Genomic DNA, 19,866 nt, shown 5'->3' on the forward strand with positions numbered 1-19,866 from the left:
CGGGCGAGTGCAATGTAGGTTATCTCCGTGTTCTTATGTTTTATTGTTTGGCGGAATGGGTTCCTTCCTGTTCTACAAGGTGCAGCCACGTGTGCCTGTACGTATGTAGACACGTACACGAGTGCGCGCACATGTGTATACATACATGAACACACACACAAAGTTGTTGACTTTAAAAGAGAATTGAACACTATTATATGCACAGTTAAGAAAGCAACTTCATCAATATTTCTTAAAGTATTGGTGCTCGGTAAAAGAAGTAAAACTGTCGTAGTAGTTCAGCTCGTCTCGAGTGAATAGACAGAGTTCACATGTTTGTGTTCGTCTGTGTGTCTGTGTTTGTGTGTGTCTGTGTTTGCGTGTTTGTGTTTGTGTGTGTGCCTGTGTCTGTGTGTCTGTGCGCCCGTTTATTGATCGTACAATGAGCTCAGTAGTATTGTGTGACATTAGCCTGAAAAGAATATGTGAAGGTACTATATCGAAGAAAATGAGTTGACTGCCTGAAGATGTTCACCCACGGTTGACTAAAATCTACTGGCGCCAGGCAGGACGAGTACATGTCTTAGATCGAAGCAAATGATTAACCCTTTAATCCCCTGCCTTATATATGCGACTCCAAGTGAGTTCGTTTGAATAGAAACGACTTAGGTTGCAATCTTTTAATCGTGTTTTTCAGATCCCCAAATGTCAAATCATCTTAGCGTCATATATTGAGAAGCTGAGTAACGAACTAAGAGAAGTCAAACCTAAACGAATATTAGACATGTTGAATTGTCCTTTGGGAAGTCTGGAATAGTGTAATCGAAGTCGTCTTCCAGTTCTTCGAATTCACAAAATTTGACAAGAATCTTGAACGTGTTATGGGAGGTTTATGAGAATATGATGATTGAGTCCGACGGACTGACGTGTCATTGCTATGGACATTCTGTTCTCCCTTAAGGTCAGACATTGACCCTCGGCTTCTGCCAACTTAAGTCGGTTCTTCTTGGGACTTTTGAATTTTCATGGGGACGAGTTAATCCGGTATTTACCGACCAAACGAGAAAAAGGAAAACAACAACACCACTAAGCTCCCTGATCCGGCACAAACAACATCCAAGTAACTGGCCTGGGCGCATTAATTCGGACTTGATCTCGGAGAACAGTTGCACGGGGTCGGGGCCCTCAGGAGCCGTGGACAGACTCTTGTGTCTTTACCAGAAACCCTGTCGCTCTTCTTTTGTGCCTCTCAGAAGAACATAAGAATTTAGGAGACTGTAAGAAACCATAAGTCCTACACTAAGCAGTTGCACGGGGTCGGACCCCTCAGGATCCACGGACAGACTCTTATGTCTTTACCAGAAACCCCGTCGTTCTTCTTCTTTGCCTCTCAGAAGAACATAAGAATGTAACAGACTGTAAGAAGCCATAAGCCCTACACTAAGCAGTTTCATGCCCCGTACAGCCTTTCATCCCCACCCATAAAGTTACCTAATCTTCACTTAAAACGAACAATTGTTTCAGCGGCCACTCTCCGGTACTGAGTTGGGGGGGGGGGGAATGGATGCCATATTGAAAGGAAAAGTGGCACTAAGTACGATGGGGGGGGGGTCGAAGCTCCCTCAGGGGGGGGGGAGTGGAGTTAATTCCTGTAGATTGTGGAAGGGGATCAGGTTGTGCAAAGTAATGGTAACAAATAAGGGTCGTTGGTATAACAGGAAAACCCGCGAGGATTATCGCCCACGTTGCACCAGCAGTGGAAGAGACCTTGTGTTACGGACGAACTCGTGGGTAGAATGATGGGCGATTTTAAGGTCGATAAACTAGTCTCTTGACCTTGAGTGATTTGACATGCGCGCACGCACGCACACACACACACACACACACACACACACACACACACACACACACACACACACACACACACACACACACACACACACACACACACACACACACACACACACACACACACACATACATACATACATGTATCCCTTCATTTCTGTACTATTTAAGTTAGAGGACCTACAGCGACGAAGTAATGTGACTGCGTCGTTCCCCTTCAGTGTTTGACACACATGACTTATTTTACTATGGTTAACCCAAGTACGAGGTAAACCCTTTATCATTCAGAGGTGCCCCTATGAACCGAATGAAATCGTCTTACATTAACCAGGACGAAATATCTGAAGAAGACATTGAGGCTAACTAGGCTGAGCAAGTGAGGCAGTTACATTGACCTCTTCTGTTGCCTTCTGACTGAACTAGATAGTTTAACGTTAGCCAGAATAGAACCTCAGAATAGTGTTCGTATTTAGTGGGCTAAGTGGCAGGTCAGTATCCTCTCCAGTGCCGTGACTCGGCAGGGACCAAATGGTCCTCTACAAGAATTCTTTTCCTCTGATGGTCTTTTCGTTCCGAGACTGAGAAAAGAAGGATCGAAGGTTGTCTGTCAGGTGCTTTGTAGTGGTTGTGGGTGTGTTGGAACGTACAGAGGGAGTGGGTGGGTGCTTGGAGGGTGGGGGGTGAATTGACGAGGGATGAGGGAAGAGGTGGGTGTTGGAGAGGAGGGGAGGAGAGGGGGAGAGGAGAGGTGCAGCCTTCTTGACAAAAGAGGTTGCGCAAGTCGCGCTAACGAGATCACAACCTGCAACCTGAGGACCCGCTTTGGCCCAACGATGAATCGTACAGTATTCGTGTTGTAGGTTGCCCACTGTCCATCGACAAAACCCATCGTTTCACTCGATTATGATTTGATATATTTTTTTCTTTCTTTCGTTTTGCGATTGGTGACGGCAGCGTCGCAAAGTTCTTTGTGTCGTCAGGCATACACGCCTTTCTTGAACTGGTTTCCCGCCCACGTTGACAGGAATTTACCCCTTCCGCCCCGCGCGGTGGGTGCCACGGGCGTGAATAAAATCGCCTGGCGGCAACCGGGTGAAAAGGAAAAGAGCCAACCGGTACGGAAGGGGTTAATAGAGATATGTTTAAACTCCCCTAGTTCTCACATGTTCGGTGGTCATTTGTCTTGGTGATCAATTATCCGGTGGCCAGTTGTCCGGTGATCAATTGTTCAGTGGTCAGTTGTCCGGCGATCAGTTGACTTTATGATCAGTTGTCCGGTGATCAATTGACTTAGTGATAAATCGTCCGGTGATCAATTGTCGAGTGGTCAATTATCAGGTGATCAATTGTTCGGTGAGCAACTATCCATACCTCCAAATCACTAGTGATGGGGTGTTACGGAGGTGAATGAAATAGCCAGGTAGCATCCAGAACAAGAAGGATTAGGAAGAAGTTTCTTCACGTGTAGGGCCTTCTGACATCACTACATCCCACCCCGCCACCCTGTATTGTCAAAGTTGATCAAACGCAGTGCAGATAAGCAAATTTGTAATGATAGTAGTTATTACCTTCAGCAACAGTCCTCGAGCCCTTCCGCAAATCTCTCAAGGAAGAAACGTTGGATTGTTGTCTGTATTGTGTTAACGTGGGTGGTTGGTAGGAAGAATAGGCCGTAACAGTCGCAGGTTATCAGGTCTCTTGTGTCTTAGGATCAGTTCTAAGATCTCAATCGGCTTTGACTCTCTTACTTTTTTGGCAAAGGAGAACTTGCAAACGGTGACTACTCCCTGTCTCCTATAAACCAATAATAACACAACGTCCTATTTCATAGGAAGATCTACAGGAGAACCTGAGGACCATGGGTGACCATAGGAGTACACTGCATGTGTGTCTGTCCATCTATACATTTGTCTGTGCCTGTTTGTATGTCTGTCAAGAATTTTGTGTTTGTGGTTTGTCAGTGTCTGTGGGTATCTTATCTTTGTGTCTGTAGCTGACTATTTAGGGCTGCAGGATTCTAGTCTATGAGACGCGAGCCAAAACTTACTATTTATCATTATCGATGCAACGGTCACAATCAGTCGTTAACGAATACAACTCAACGGCAGCGGTTATATCGTGGGATGCAGATACCGTTCAATGCCTCTCCCGTCCTCTCCTCGACCCCTCCGGGAAACGAACTCGTCATTCTAAGGGAATCTACTTGACAGTGGGGAGTCAGCTCTGCTAGAGCGAGATCGACGCCTCCTGTGACTTCGTGGTCTGCCGCCCACGCGAGGGACATCGTGCAAACTACACCACGAGCCTCAGGGTCTTCGTCTACTCGAGTTTCTGGCTTCGGTTACGTGCCAGGTGGTAGGGTATTTGCGTGTAGGTTGAGAGTACATCGTGCATGTGTCTGTCCATCTGTCTGTGCCTGTCTGTTAGTGTATGTGTCTATAAGTCTGTCAAGGTCTGTGTGCTTGTGGGTTGAGAGTACATCGTGCATGTGTCTGTCCATCTGTCTGTGCCTGTCTGTTAGTGTATGTGTCTATAAGTCTGTCAAGGTCTGTGTGCTTGTGGTTTGTGTGTGGGTTGGGAGTGCATTGTGCATGTGTCTGTCCATCTGTCTGTGCCTGTCTGTTAGTGTATGTGTCTATAAGTCTGTCAAGGTCTGTGTGCTTGTGGTTTGTGTGTGGGTTGGGAGTGCATTGTGCATGTGTGTCTGCCCATCAATACATCTGTGTCTGTACCCGTCTGTTAGTGTGTGTGTACATCTGTCAAGATCTGTGTGCTTGTGGTTTGTATGTGGGTTGGGAGTGCATTGTCCATGCGTGTCTGTACATAAATCCATCTTTCTGTGCCTGTCTGTTAGTGGATGTGTCTATAAGTCTGTCAAGGTCTGTGTGCTTGTGGTTTGTATGGGTTGGGAGTGCATTATGCATGTTTGTCTATCCATCTATACATCTGTCTGTACCCGTCTGTTAGTGTGTCTGTACGCCTATCAAGATTTGTGTGATTGTGGTTTGTGTGTGGGTTGGGAGTGTCTGTCCATCTATATAGCGGTCTGTACCTGTCTGTCTGTCAAAATCTCTGTGGTTTGTTAGTGTCTGTGGCTGTCTTGTCTTTGTGCCTATTTTGTATTGTGCCTGTGGCTGTCATTTGTGTAAATGTCTAAGTATTGCGTCTGTATTGTGAGTTCCACTGTGCCTGACTGGCCTAAGTGACTTTTTTTCCAACGGGAACGAAGAAACCTTTGGTTTGTGCTGATGCGAAGGCAGAGGTCTGTGTGTTTGCATGAGTCCGTATTTGTACTTCACAATCTTCAAACCCAGTAAACCCAGGTTTTTTTTCTAAATTTAATCTTTTTTTTTTTTGCCAAAAGAAAAAAAATCGTGGTACAGAAAGGGCTAACATGTACATTCATAGTAGTAAACGAATAGAATAGACTTAGTTACTTTGTGAGCACTGAAACAATTTGTTTAAAAAAAAAAGTATTAGATAACTTCATGGAGAGGGATGGCGAGTGGTAAGGGACATGGAACTACCTAGTATAGGCCTTATGGTCCCTTGGAATCTTCTTAATTCTTGTGTTCTTTTTACCAAAGATTACGTCCAGACTTGTTGAACTCGGAACCTTTCCTCTTGTACGTTCTTCTTTACATGTTCATAAACACACACACACACACACACACACACACACACACACACACACACACACACACACACACACACACACACACACACACACACACACACACACACACACACACACACACACACACACACACACACACACACACGCACGCACGCACGCACGCACACTTCCTTCATCAGTGACAGCCAGAACAGTTACATATTAGATATATGTTAAATACATGTTAGTTACATGTTAATTACAATACGCCGTAATACATGGTTCCTTCCTTCTTCTGGTTCGTGTTTTTACTTCATCCTTTCCCCGTCTCTCTTTATCTTTCTTCTGATCTCTTTTCTTCTCTTCCTCCTGATTTTCTTTTCTCATGTCCCCCGTTCATATCTCGCACTTCTCTCACCTCTTCTCCTCCTCTCCTCTCCTCTCCTCCTCGGTCTCCTCCTCGCCTTCCCCCTCGCTCACCTCCTTGCCCTCCTCCTTGCCCGTTTTCACTGGAGTTCACCTCACCTCACCTGGCTGATGCGCTGTTGCCAAAGTCGTTGACCCAGATGCTGCAGTGTTGCCAGACTTCCGTGCCCAGCTTTACCCCTTCCTCCTCTTCGCCCTCTTCCTCCTCTTCCTCCTCTTCCTCCTCTTCGCCCTCTTCCTCCTCTTCCTCCTCTTCGCCCTCTTCCTCTTCTTCGCCCTCTTCCTCCTCTTCGCCCTCTTCCTCCTCTTCCTCCTCCTTACTCCTCTTACTCCTCCTTACTCCTCTTACTCCTCTTCCTCCTCTTCCCTTTCTTCCCACTCTTCCCCCTCCTCCTCCTCCTCACCCTCTTCCTCCTCCTCACCCTCTTCCTCCTCTTCCTCCTCTTCCCTCTGTACCTCCACTTCCTCCTCTTCCTCCTCCTCCCTCACGTCTTCATTATTCCTCCCATTCCTTCCCTCCTCCTCCTCTTCTTCCCTCCCTCCTCCCCTTCTTCCTTCCTTCCCTCCGTAACCCATACACTCCTCTTCAATCTCCCCCGATCCATCTTATCTCCTCTCCTCTCCACCTTACTCCCCTCCTCCTTACTCCCTTCCCCCTCCTCATTACTCCCTCCCCTCCCCTCCTCATTACTCCCTTCCTCCCCTCTTTACCCCCTTCCTCCTCCCCTCCTCATTACCCCCTTACTCCCTTCCTCCCCTCCTCTTTACTCCCTCCTCCTTACTCCCCTCTCCTCCCTACCCCCTCCCCTCCTCTCTTCTTCCTTAACCCTTTTCGCTTTCTTCCCTCCTTTCCCCAATCCCCTTCTCCCCCGCCTCATCTCCTTCCTTTCGCCTTACCCACTTTTCTCCTTCATTCCTCTCCTTCCCATTCCCACCTCATCCCCACCCCCTCCACGTCTCCTTCTCGTCCTCCTCTTTCTCTTCCTCCTCTTTCTCCTCCTCTTTCTCCCCCTCTTTCTCCTCCTCTTTCTCCTCCTCCTCATCTTCCTCCTTTTTCTCCTTTTCCACCCCTTCTCCCTCCCCATCCTTCTCCTCCTCCTCTTTCTCCTCCTTCTCCTCCTCCTCCTCACACCATATCTTAAACTATTCGTACATTTTCATTCTCCTGCCTGTTTCCGTTTTTCTTTTCCACCTCTCTCACTCTCTCTTCTCTCTCTCTCTCCTCTCTCTCTCCTCTCTCTCTCCCTCCCTCCCTCCATCTCTCCTTCCTTTCCACAACGGTATTTGTACTTGTGTATGTATGCTTGCAAAAGAGAGAAGGAGAGGAGGAATTAATCTGTTTGCGTTCGAGATTATACATTAACTCGGTCGACACTGGCTTTGTGGTTTGTCCTGGTTAAGAAGAGGCGATTTCGTGCAGCTTGGGGGGAGGGGGAGAGGGGGGAGGGGAGAGGGGGGAGAGATCGGCCTGAAGGCGATGTCGAAGGACTGAGGTCCTCCTCAGCCCAACGTCCGCTCCTTCAGATGCTTGAAAGTCTCTAATGGCCTTAGTCGGAACAAAGTGAATAAAGGTTTGCAACAGCTTAGTGATATCGCCTGACCAGTTCACACTAGCGGTTTCAACCGCGGCGGTTCAGTTACAGTGTAAGTCAATGGAGGCGCGTTCACACACAACCGGTCTTTTTTTTTTACTATGTGGTATCGACGCGGTTATCCGGAGAGTTTTCTCTGAATAAAATCACTTGGTAGCATCAGTGGACACTTAAGAAGCTATGTTCGCGAATTGATATAAAAGATGAACAATTTCTACAAAGAAGGTTAAATTTGAAAAAAAAAGAATAATCCGGTTTCTGCTGGTTCTGCATCGACAAACTGCCCGGAGCGCCATCTGCGATGATGACGTCATGAATTGTATTCCGTTCATAAACAAACGTGCGTCGTTTTCAGTGTCTTTCTAAATGCTACTTGTCTCAGTGATGTCGACAGCATTTTACACTGCAGGGCAGGGAAAAAGCGCTTTATGCAAATAACTTTATACAAATATATGCTTTATACCAATATACCTTCATACCAATATACCTTCATACCAATATACGCTTTATACCAATGTGCCTTCATACCAATATACCTTCACAGCAATATACCTTCACACCAATATACCTTCATACTAATATACCTTCACACCAATATACCTTCATTCCAATATACCTTCACACCAATATACCCTCACACCAATATACCTTCACACCAATATACCTTCACATCAATATACCTTCACATCAATATACCTTCATACCAATATACCTTCATACCAATATACCTTCACAACAATATACCTTCACACCAATATACCTTCATACCAATATACGCTTTATACCATTACACGTAAATTTAGTACCCGCATGAATCGGTCAGATTGAATTATGATTCCTTGTCATCCGTTTATTCAACCAGCATCAGACGTAGGTCTACTTAGCCAATCCAGAGAGTAAGGTCGTGGGGTCGAATGTAAGGGAATCCTGTCCTTAACTCTCCCAACCTAGGCAAGGTTAACGTAAAATTAAGCTTTGATCCTCCATGTAGATTCTATTTTGACCAACACCATTTTAATGACAAATATGGTTAAGGTCAGACAATTTTGTTTAGCTAAGGGTACGATCTCTGAGATCAGACCCCTCGTGAATGTGTGGATGTATATTTTGTGTAACAAATCAAACTTCACAAATAAATGGCTGATGGGTACCACATCAATGAATAAACTGCACATACAACAACAACCTCTTCTTTCGCCGTTTTTAAGTTATTCCCATACCTACAGCCCTCAACGAGGCCCGTAGGCTAAAACCACAATAACATTCGTAATAACTAAGGTGCTACAGCCAATAAACGAAGCTAAAACACCAGAATTCGCTCCAAAGCAGACACTGTCTTGACGTGTTTTTGAAGGTTAGAGACATAAAAACAGCATAGTTATTTTTATCTGTCTATTTATTTACAATAAAAAAATCAATTGAAACTAAAGTTTTATGCATCTTATCTTACATAGCGACTCCTTCAAGGAACTAATTTGAACTTTATAATCTTCCATTTGAATTCAACCAATCCCGATTGTGTGTGTGCTTGCGCGCGTGTGCATGCATGCATGCATGCATGCAATGGGTCATATAATATCCATGTTAGCCATAAACGTTCTGTGTTGTCGCATTCGCATCGAGAATGATTAGATTTGGTTACTGTTTGAAGAACAAGTTGTTAACCAACAGTGTACATTCAGGATTCGAACTTCAGTATTCTCGTTGTTTGTGTGCAACTTCATAAGGCCGGTTCAGTGTACCTACACAGTGTAGAATATAGTGCTTGCATAGTCAGGAATAAACACGTATATGGTACATACGAAGTATACATACAGTACACATAGTATGATATCACACTGTATACACAACATTGTACAGTATATATGTGAGAGCAAAGGAACACTAACCTCTACTATATACATGCATACATACACGCATACATACACGCAAACATATATACATGCATACATATACAGTATACATATATACATATACTTACATATGCACAGGCATACATATACATATATACAGGCATACAAATCCCTACATATATACATGCATACATATATACACACACGCATATATATACATACAGTATATGCATACATACAAACATACATAATTCATAAATACATACATACATACATACATACATACATACATACTCAATGTAACGCACAGTACATGGAGCATCCACGTTCGGCAGAATACGTATATTCTACTGTACAGTGCACATGCATACCGTACACATAAGCCAACACACCGCGCACTTGATATAGTATACACAATGCATAGTACGTTCAGTACACAGTTGGCAGTGGAGCGTGTGTGTGTGTGTGTATGTGTGTGTGTGTGTGTGTGTGTGTGTGTGTGTGTGTGTGTGTGTGTGTGTGTGTGTGTGTGTGTGTGTGTGTGTGTGTGTGTGTGTGATTCAACATGGTCTTTGGATCATGTGTTGGACTTGTGATCGAGAGCTATTTCCCTCCCAGAAGAGAGCTCAGAGCTCGTATATGACCGATCTATGGGTAATGCTGTGACCTTACACGCACACACAGACCCAACTCCCCGCCCACGGGAGTTGGAGTAACGACTCGCAGTGATACTGAAATTATGTCAACCCTGGAGGGGATTCGAACCCGGACCTCTGTAGTGGCAGCCAGGAACTCTACCAACTGCGCCCCGAGTTTTGTGTGTGTGTGTGTGTGTGTGTGTGTGTGTGTGTGTGTGTGTGTGTGTGTGTGTGTGTGTGTGTGTGTGTGTGTGTGTGTGTGTGTGTGTTTACCTAGTTGTATTTACCTAGTATTTACCTAGTTGTATTATACGGGAAGGGGAGCTATGCTCGTGGTGACCCGTTTTTGTATCTCGCAAAATCAAGTTTGTGTGTGTGTGCGCGCGTCTGTGTGTATGTGTGTGTGTGTATGTGTGCGTGCGTGCGTGCGTGTGTGCGTGTGTGCGTGTGTGTGAGGCTGAAGCAGGTTGGGTCGAGATGGACCCGTCCCGCCTCGGGCATGACGTCGCGCCAACTCCGACCCGCACCTGTGTATACAGAGAACTGTGCACGTTTATGGCACCTGCTTGTACACATGCACCCAGGTTGTGGCACCTGTGTGTGTATGTGCACGTCGGTGCGTGCATGTGTGGATAAGGGACCTGCATGTGTACGACACCTGTGCGTACACAGTTGTACAAAGTATGGACATTACCATGTTAACGTGCTTGTGTACGTATGAGATATCTACACAAGCATGATATCTGTGCGGGTACTCAGTGGTATATGTATTTGTACAGAGTTGTACGGATTGAAACGCGTGTACAGCCATGACGTGTGTACACATAGGGGTACTTAGTCCCATCACTAGAATATGTAGACACGTGTAAGCTGTGACACCTTATGTTTGAAAACAACACCCGCTTGTCCATAGGCTGACAATCAACCAAGCCTACGATCAATGAATAGTTCTTAAATTTCTACGCAATATACAAGGTAAATCAGTTCTTGGTAGCCAATATGATTTGGCTTCTGTTATGTATACTTAAGGTTATGGACCTTTGTTTGTTAGAATGTTCTTAGGCGTCAGAATCACCGTACATAGTGACTGGGACATACGTAATTGCATCTCGGTGCGGTGAGAAAATTATCTCCGGCTTCGTTTACCCCAAGCAGGTGTGACCGTTATCCCCACCAGTGTTGCGATAGTAGAAAGGTATCCCGGCACAAGTGATGCTGGGAGAACTGGTCCTTCATGTAACTTCCCCCCCCCTACATACACACACACAAAGACCCACATACATACACATGCACCCTACAAAGGTACCCCGTACAAGTAATGATGGGGGAAATGATCTCTGATATAACTCCCTTTAACGCAGAAACACAGACTCGCAGAGATACACACAGACAAACACACACACACACATACACATACACACACACGCACGCATGCACGTACGTACGTACGTACGTACATTCGGTGATCTGAATCAAGGGTCTGTTATGTCAGCTTGGTTGTTTAGTATTAACGTGTATGGACCAAGTGACCTGGCATTGTGGGAGGGAAAGTAGATATACAAAGTGAATCAAACTACAGATGTGTTCCTAATAGAAGACTCAAGCGTGCCCTACACAATCAATATTATTGCGCAATATTCCGTATTTTACAGTATTATTGAGAATGTAGGGATGGTATAGAAGATGCAGTGTTAGGCCTGTACATTTGATATCTTCAATATATTGTGTCATTCTTCAATAGCATCCCTACACCGTCAATAATACTGTACAATACGAAATATTGCGCAATAATATTGATCGTGTATGGCCCGCTTTAGGAAGTGTGGTTGTTAAGGGAACTAGGAGCTATTTGGGAGAAACGAAAGACTAGTATAAGATTAACAAGGAAGAGGTGTACGAAAAGAGGAAAGCCTCATGACTGTTGTGTTAAAAATAAACATAATATTTATTCGCTTAGTGATAGACACAGGTGCGTAGAATGGGATAAAAATGAAACGGTGATAATTTCAGGGAAAAGTGTCAGGATTAGTGAGAAAGAGGAGGGAGGAGAACAAGACTTTGAAAGGAAATTTATGTGGTTGAGAGCACAGTGAAAATAAAATTGATATATGAGAGTGAAATATAGACGGAAAAGATATATTGAAATAGGCGCTGCGTAGAGAAACAAAGAAAATTTGAAGAAAGAATTGGGTCGCGTAACTTAAAAGGAATTTAAGAACGTTTGGACGTGTATAATGAATAGAAGAAGGCTTGTCAAAAAATGTAGGGCTTAGAAATGTATGGAGGATGGAGAAGGAACGAAAATGGCCCCAAAAAACTGGAGAATTCATTTGATGTAATTTAGTGATGGAAAAAGGATAAGTGTGGAGGCAATGTCATTGACACGAAGCAAAAGGAAGTTGTGGACAAAGAAAATTAAAAAAAGTGTAGAAAAGTGAATTAAAACGACTTCTTTAGTTTCTGACACAAAAAGGGAGAAGGGGTATGGCCAGAGTTTATTCGATAATGGATTCTTCTTTGTTGCGTTTTCTTACTTCTCCTTTCTCCCTCTTCTGGAGTTAAAGCGTTATCACACTGGGCTATTTTTCCTCCGACTGTTGGAGCAGATTTGCAGTCCACAGCTTTCGGGAAGGAATCTGATATGCTGGAGGAAAATAATTTTCCTCCAGCATATCAAATGACGTTCTACGTAAATTGTTGAAAAAGAAAAAGAAAATAGTTTGCCATTATACAGCGGGAAAAGTCCCGGAGGTGGACGGTACCACCGATTAACTGGAGGTTGGAGGAAGAACAACCCAGTTTGATAACGCCTTTATCAGGTAGATTGTTTCGCATGTTTGATGGAGGTGAGAAACAACGGCTTTGACGACTCGAGGTAGCTAGTTAATCCAGTTCTGGAAAGGCGTTTCCAGGGGGAGGATTTGAGAGGAAGGGTGGTTCCAGGAATGGACCCAACACCTCTCGATCTCTCTTGCCCGCCGGTTCACCCCCGAAGCTTCTCGACTTCGTCCTTCACGGTCGAGTTGAGGTCGACTTTGGTATTGTCCTTGTCTCGTGAGCTCCCGAAGCCGCACCTTCGAAGAACTTCGACTAAATAACATTGTTCCGCGATGTATAACAACTGTTGGAGATCGGTAGCTTCTACGGTGAACATTTCCTCGGTTAATTAAAATTACTGGAAATAAACAAAATAAAATGTATCAGGATTCTACGGCGGAGTTTCGTCGAGTGACTTAGAATGACTGGAGATAGAACACTTGTTAGGAACACTATCGTCGAGTGACCACAAATCAAATTACTAATTATTGGTTGATAGTGTCATGTAGTTATTTACTTAACCCTTTTAGATTAGATTTAGCTCTGGTTGGCATAAGACTATTCTTGTTCACTGACAACAGTCCATGGACTAAAGTTTGTGAATATGTCCTTTGCCAACTGCCAGGTAGCCCGAGGTCTATCCCCACTGATCCGGTGTAACGATTTTCTCCGCTCGTGTGTTGCCCACTAAAGGCCTTATCACACTGGGCTTCCACGGGCTTCACCAACGCCGACAGTTGAGAGTTCGTTCGAGTAAAAACGACTTCGGTTACAATATTTCATTTTCAAATCTCCAAATATCAAATTGATTATCTTTCCGCCATATACAGCAAAGGTGAATGATGAACTAAGATACTGTAAACCTATACGAATGTTAGACATAATTAAAATGTTCTTAGAGAAGTCTAGATTTCTTTATGCAAAGTCATATTCTAGTTATTGAAATGAAGGTTGGAGGTAGGATGTCGAAGGCAAAATTACCCAGTGTGATAACCCCCATATCCCGGGCCTCTGTTACCTCGTGCGATCTTCGGTTACCTCCGCCTCAGCCGAGAGTCTGTGTTGCGCCCGCGGGTTGCCATGGGCAACGAGCGACTCGCCTTGACCTAGCCTTTGACCCTCTAGGCCAGAGATCGGTCACCGGTTCGGCTGACCACTGGCCACTGCATCCACGTGTTCCTCTTCCGCCTTGTTGCGTGGGTGTGGTTGTGCAAATGTGGGCGTGGGTGGGTGTGGGGGTACGAATGTGAGTGTGTGAATGTAGGGGAGGGTTAGGAGTCGGGGAATGGGTGAATGAGTGATAGGGAAAAAGAGGGAAGGATGTGTTTACGTGATGTAAAAATGATTTTATGTGATGGATGTAAAAGTGTTTGTGGTCAGCATTATCCGGTTATTCCATTATATACTTATCTCAGCATAGGACTTAGCATGACCACAGAATGTCTGCCTCGCCTTGTATCTAGTATTCCAGTATCAATTTAGAATCAACGTGGACCATGTCATCTAAGAATCTCAAAACATGGAATATCCATGACCCTACGAGTTCGATCTCAGACGTTCTTATGTACTGGGTCTTTTTCATCTTCTTTTTCTTCTTCTTTTACTTATTCTTTTACTTATTTTTTACTTATTGTTTTATTTCTTCTTTTACTTCTTCTTTTACTTCTTCTTCTTCGTCCCATTCGGTACCGAAATGGGCCACACACATTGAATAAAATAGCATAACGGTGACCGGATGAAGAAGACAATTGACAACCCTATACACAAGGGATTACATAATAGGGTCTTGATCGCGTTGGATGGAGAGACATTATGCTGCTATGGTCCAGCATAATAATCGTAGCATAATAGATACAGCATATTCACCGCCGTCGACCCATTCACGGCCATTCGAAGACGCGCCAGTCTTCATCAAGTGTTTTTGTGAATGGTGGGCTCCGGTCGACGAGCGATGGCGGCGGCAGCGGAGAGTAACCTTGGGTTATGGCTTGCTGTCTGGGTGGTGACCGGATTGGGGCTCGCCCGCGCGCACGCACGCCCGCGCGCCTGCACGCCCTGCCTTAGGGATGGTTGGGTGGCGCGTTAGATGGGTAATTATGTATGCGAGGGTGCAGTTCATTTGGCAGGTACCGGTTGGGCTCAGAGTATGGGGTGACAGTTGGTGTGAACGATCTTGTGACTTGTGGCATAGTTACCGGATGCTGCGGAGGTACCAGTTGCTGCTGTGGTACCAGTTGCTGCGGAGGTACCAGCTGCTGCAGAGGTACCAGCTGCTGCAGAGGTACCAGCTGCTGCAAAGGTACCAGCTGCTGCAGAGGTACCAGCTGCTGCAGAGGTACCAGCTGCTGCAGAGGTGCCAGCTGTTGCAGAGGTACCAGTTGCTACAGAAAGGTTCTAGGTGCTTCGGAGGTACCGTTGACAGAGAGTGTTTTGAGAAGTCTTTTATGCCCGGAGGTCCAAAAGTACCGAAAGTCTTAAAGGTCCTGATCTTGAAGGTTCCCTTGGCCGAACACCGTCGATGTTGGACACCAACGTTCTTGAAGATCCTGGTCGAAATGTACCAATAGACCCCAGAAGTTCTTCGAAAAGGGTTTCTGGAGAACCTTATCTGACTTCGAGGATTCTCTTGAACCTCGTCGAGCAACTTGGCCAGGACTTCGAGGGAATTGAATACGACTCCGGGGTGAACGTGGAGCTTCTTGAGAGTAACTGTAGGGAGTGAACTCGGGGGTTCCGAGTTGTAACCAGTTTTCTTCGGGTGATGGGTCCGGACTGGTAACGACTTTCAAGTTTATGAATTGCAGCGGCAACATCACAGTTCATGATTTTGTTGTATTCGTGTGTGTGTGTGTGTGTGTGTGTGTGTGTGTGTGTGTGTGTGTGTGTGTGTGTGTGTGTGTGTGTGTGTGTGTGTGTGTGTGTGTGTACGCGCGCGCGTGTGTGTATAATATATGATTCGGTTTGACGTCGCGAACTCCCTATATCAGAAGGCAAGGACGGTGCCCCTTACATAGGACTTTGTAGCATGGAATTTGATGAACTATGCCCTTGGTCCAACTCGCTCGCGGCAAGTTCAAACCACCGTCATCTGCCGGGGACATATATATATATATATATATATATATGATTCGAGTATGTATTCATATTTTTCCTATGAATTTTCATGTTATCCCTACTTGGGAAGACCAAGTATCTTCTCCGTTGATTCTTGTAAGAATAATCTCGACCACAATGGTTTCGACCGAACGCGAATTGTTCACGAGAATGTGTGAAGTGTCGTGGGGAGGCGACCTGTATCCGGTGGTGACACGTGTCTGGCGTGTCACATTTGCCTCCCAAGAGCTCACATACCGTCCCCGTGTCACACCTTCCTCACTGACGTGTCATCATATGACACGACCTAGCCTGGAAAGTCACGTGTTATGTTGTATTAGGTCACTAAGCATCAAATTATATAGTCATCCCTTGTAGACAGAGAGAGAACGGAACACTTGCACTGAACCAATTACTAAAACCTGTGAACCAACGGTTCGTAGAACCTGTGTAGAACCAGTAGTCCTCTGTACTGAACCAACGGTTCGTAGAACCTGTGTAGAACCAATAGTTCTAGGTATTGAACCAACAGTTCGTAGAACCTATATAGAACCATAGTCCTCGGTACTAAACCAGCGGTTCGTAGAACCTGTGTAGAACCAGTTATCCTCAGCACTGCACTAATGGTTCGTAGAACCGCGTTGCAACCGAAAGTGCTTTCCCCAGCTGAAGAACCAGCCTGTGGATCGCGTGATGATAGAACCTTTACACTACGAAATGTGGCCATACTGAACCGCTACCCAACGGTTCTTAATCTTAGAATGACGAAAACCTAGGACTCCTCATGCCTACGTCAATGGTGACGTTTCTAAGATTGAAAAAATAGAAACGTACCTGGCGATCTATCTATAAGGTGTTCACACTAGCGGTTTTGACCGCCGAGGTTTAGGTTTAGTTACAATGCAAGTCAGTGGACAAACAACCGCGCATTTTTCCCTTGATTATGTAGTACCAACACGGTTTCCGCTCGGTTCAAACCGCTAATGTGAACAGGGTCTATCAGGCATCTTTTGCCTTATATACAAGGTAGCCGGCCAAGGCATAAAAAAAAAAAAAAAAAAAAAAAAAACGGCCCGTCTCACACCCATCCCACTCCATCCCACTCCATCCCACACCCATCCCACATCTATCCCACACCTATCCCACGTCCAACCATCACCCAGATGTCCAAAATGAAGTTTGGAGTTCGTCACAGTAGCGAAGAGGTGGGGAAAAAAACGTCGCTTGCAGCTGGTTCTGCTCGTCGCTTGCAGCTGGTTCTCCTCGTCGCTTGCAGCTGGTTCTGATCCAGACTTCTCCTCACCAACTATTTCCTGCACCTCCAGTTGTCCGACAGAGTTGGTGAGTTCGTTTCAGAGGTGTGACGAAGAAACACGAACTCGCTTCTGCGTGTCATGGTTCTAATTTTAATTTATTTAATTTATTTATTATATCTAATTATACCCGACTCTAGACAACGATAATAAACTTGAATAAAGTCTTTATAGTACCTGCGTTAGAAGATAGAAAAAAGAACCTTCCACTCGGCTCAAAAAAAAAATCGCCAAAATTCAATAATTGAATATGTAATGTGCAGACAGATTCCAAAATTCGCAGACATTTTTGTGATATCCTTATTTGGTAATGGGCGTGCCGTCCAAAGATGGATTTTTTTTCTTTTTTTTTTTCACTACTAGAAATTTTACTAATTAATTGTCGGGTATGTCTGCAATGTAGCAACCAAGCAGCAATTAAAATTATATCTGTTAGGACGCTGAGGTAACAAAAGAGCTTTGACGAATTAGACTCATTTACAGCATTTTTAAGGGATTGGATCATATCTAATGGAGTTTGACCCCTCTTAATGTGCTTGGACTCTTTATTTATTATTTATCTAATATCTATTTATTTTTATTCATTTATTTTTATTTATTTATTTATTCATTTATTATTTATTTATGTATTAGGGTTAGGATCCTCTATGGGGAATCCAAACCCAATAAGAGGGACTAAACCCTATCAAAAAGGATCTTACTCCATTAAGATATATGTAATCCCATTTTTAGAATCCAATCCCCTTTAAAGAACATACTCGTAAGGAAGGGAGGTGAGGAGCCTACGCCAGGAAGCGCGTAGCTGCGGCCGAAGCCGTTATATTTGCCCTTTGTTCTTGGGGCAGGTAATAGTCAATGCTGGGAATCTGAGAAGAGCGCGGGATTCGAACCCACATATAAGCGAATACGATTACGCCACCAGTAGGTAACAGTCACTGCCGGGAATCGGAGAGGAGTGCAGGATTCGAACCCACATCTTATCGAATATGATTACGCCACAAGGAAATTTTTCCGTTGACGAAGTTTTTGTTCAGGAATTTATGAAACTAGGAAGATTGGATTCGACGACCCGGACTTTCGTGCGGTAGCGGCGGCGGCGGCGGCGGCTGCGGCTGCGGCTGCGGGGCGGAGGTGTCGTTCCTGGGCGGTGCTGAAGCTCGGGCCGAACTTCTAAGAACTCGTCACCTCGGCCATGATGCCCGGCAATGTCCTTGGAATGATTCCATAATAAGATTCGTTGGGAGGAGGATGCTACACAAGGACTACCGAACCTTCATGGAAAGGTCTGGTTGGTCTTGGGTACCTCAGAAGGTCTTCTTGGGTATTAGAGCCTCCTGGTAGGACCTCCAGTACCTTGGAACATGATGCCCGGTAGCGTCCTTGGGATGATTCCATAATAAGATTCGTTGGCCTGGTAGGACCTCCAGTACCTTCGAACATGATGCCCGGCAGTGTCCTTGGAATGATTCCATAATAAGATTCGTTGGGAGGAGGATGCTACACAAGGACTACCGAACCTTCATGGAAAGGTCTGGTTGGTCTTTGGTATCTCAGAAGGTCTTCTTGGGTATTGAAGTCTCCTGGTAGGACCTCCAGTACCTTCGAACATGATGCCCGGTAGCGTCCTTGGGATGATTCCATAATAAGATTCGTTGGGAGGAGGAGGATGCAGAAGGACTACCAAACCTTTATGGTAAGGTTTGGTAGGTCTTGGGTACCTCAGGAGGTAGACTACCAAGCCTTTATGGTAAGATTTGGTAGGTCTTGGGCACCTGAGGCGGTGGACTACCAAAACTTCATGGTAAGGCTTGGTAGGTCTTGGGTACCTCAGGCGGTGGGCTACCAAACCTTCATGGTAAGGCTTGGTAGGTCTTGGGCACCTCAGGAGGTCTTCTTGGGCATTGAAGTCTCCTGGTAGGACCTCCAGTATCTTAGAACTTCTTGGTACAACTTAGTCCTTGCTTAGGCTCCGTGGGAGGACTAGTACAGTGTTGCTACTGTGATCTGTGCCAGTTCCCACAAATGAGTGAAGTTTTTTCCACAAAATTCCCACAAGGAAATCTGGATGTCCACGTTTTTCCCACAAAAAGAAGGAATTATTATATACACAAATAAGTTCATTGCAACATACAATTCTTCAGATTCTACACAAAAATAATGGTAAGCAGTTTAAACCTTTCCACAAATTTGTGGGAAAATTCCCACAAAGTGGCATCGGTGGACTAGTACGAGTATGTGGGGGTGGCGGGGGGGAGGGGGAGAGGGGGGATGAGGATGAAGTATACACTCAATAGTATGAGGACTTTATGACGCGTCTTTGGCCCTCTGTTACACAAAATTCTTTCGAGTGGAGACCAGTCATTAAAATGAAGCTGATCCGTGTAATTACCTCTCAAGTATTCCTCGTTCCCGTCTACTTCACAGATCTTGGTTCAAGGCAATAGCCACTAACGAGGTTCCTTTGACTTCTTCAGCGCAAGCTCGTGCCTTCAGCTGAACGAAGTCTACAGAAGTTCATTCAAAACTGAACATTTAACAGTCTTCGTTATAATGAAAAGGTCAACCAAGATAGTTTAGATTCTAATCCTTTCAGCACAAGGTCTTCTCATTCCTGAGTTGAATGAGATTTTGTGGCGTTGACCAGGAAAGAATTCCTAACGAGTGCCACCGTAGCGAAGAGGTCAAAGGTTA

General features: G+C 45.0%; 1 protein-coding gene across 3 annotated transcripts in view; it reads left to right on the forward strand.

Annotated features, from left to right (window-relative positions):
• Positions 1-19,866, forward strand: part of Shrm (shroom) — a 1,346,254-nt gene that overhangs the window by 1,122,200 nt on the left and 204,188 nt on the right. The gene's annotated exons all lie outside the window — the stretch shown is intronic.

The sequence above is a fragment of the Oratosquilla oratoria genome, chromosome 34 (assembly GCF_046742065.1).
Source record: "Oratosquilla oratoria isolate Oo_2021 chromosome 34, ASM4674206v1, whole genome shotgun sequence".
NCBI classification, from domain to species: domain Eukaryota; kingdom Metazoa; phylum Arthropoda; class Malacostraca; order Stomatopoda; family Squillidae; genus Oratosquilla; species Oratosquilla oratoria.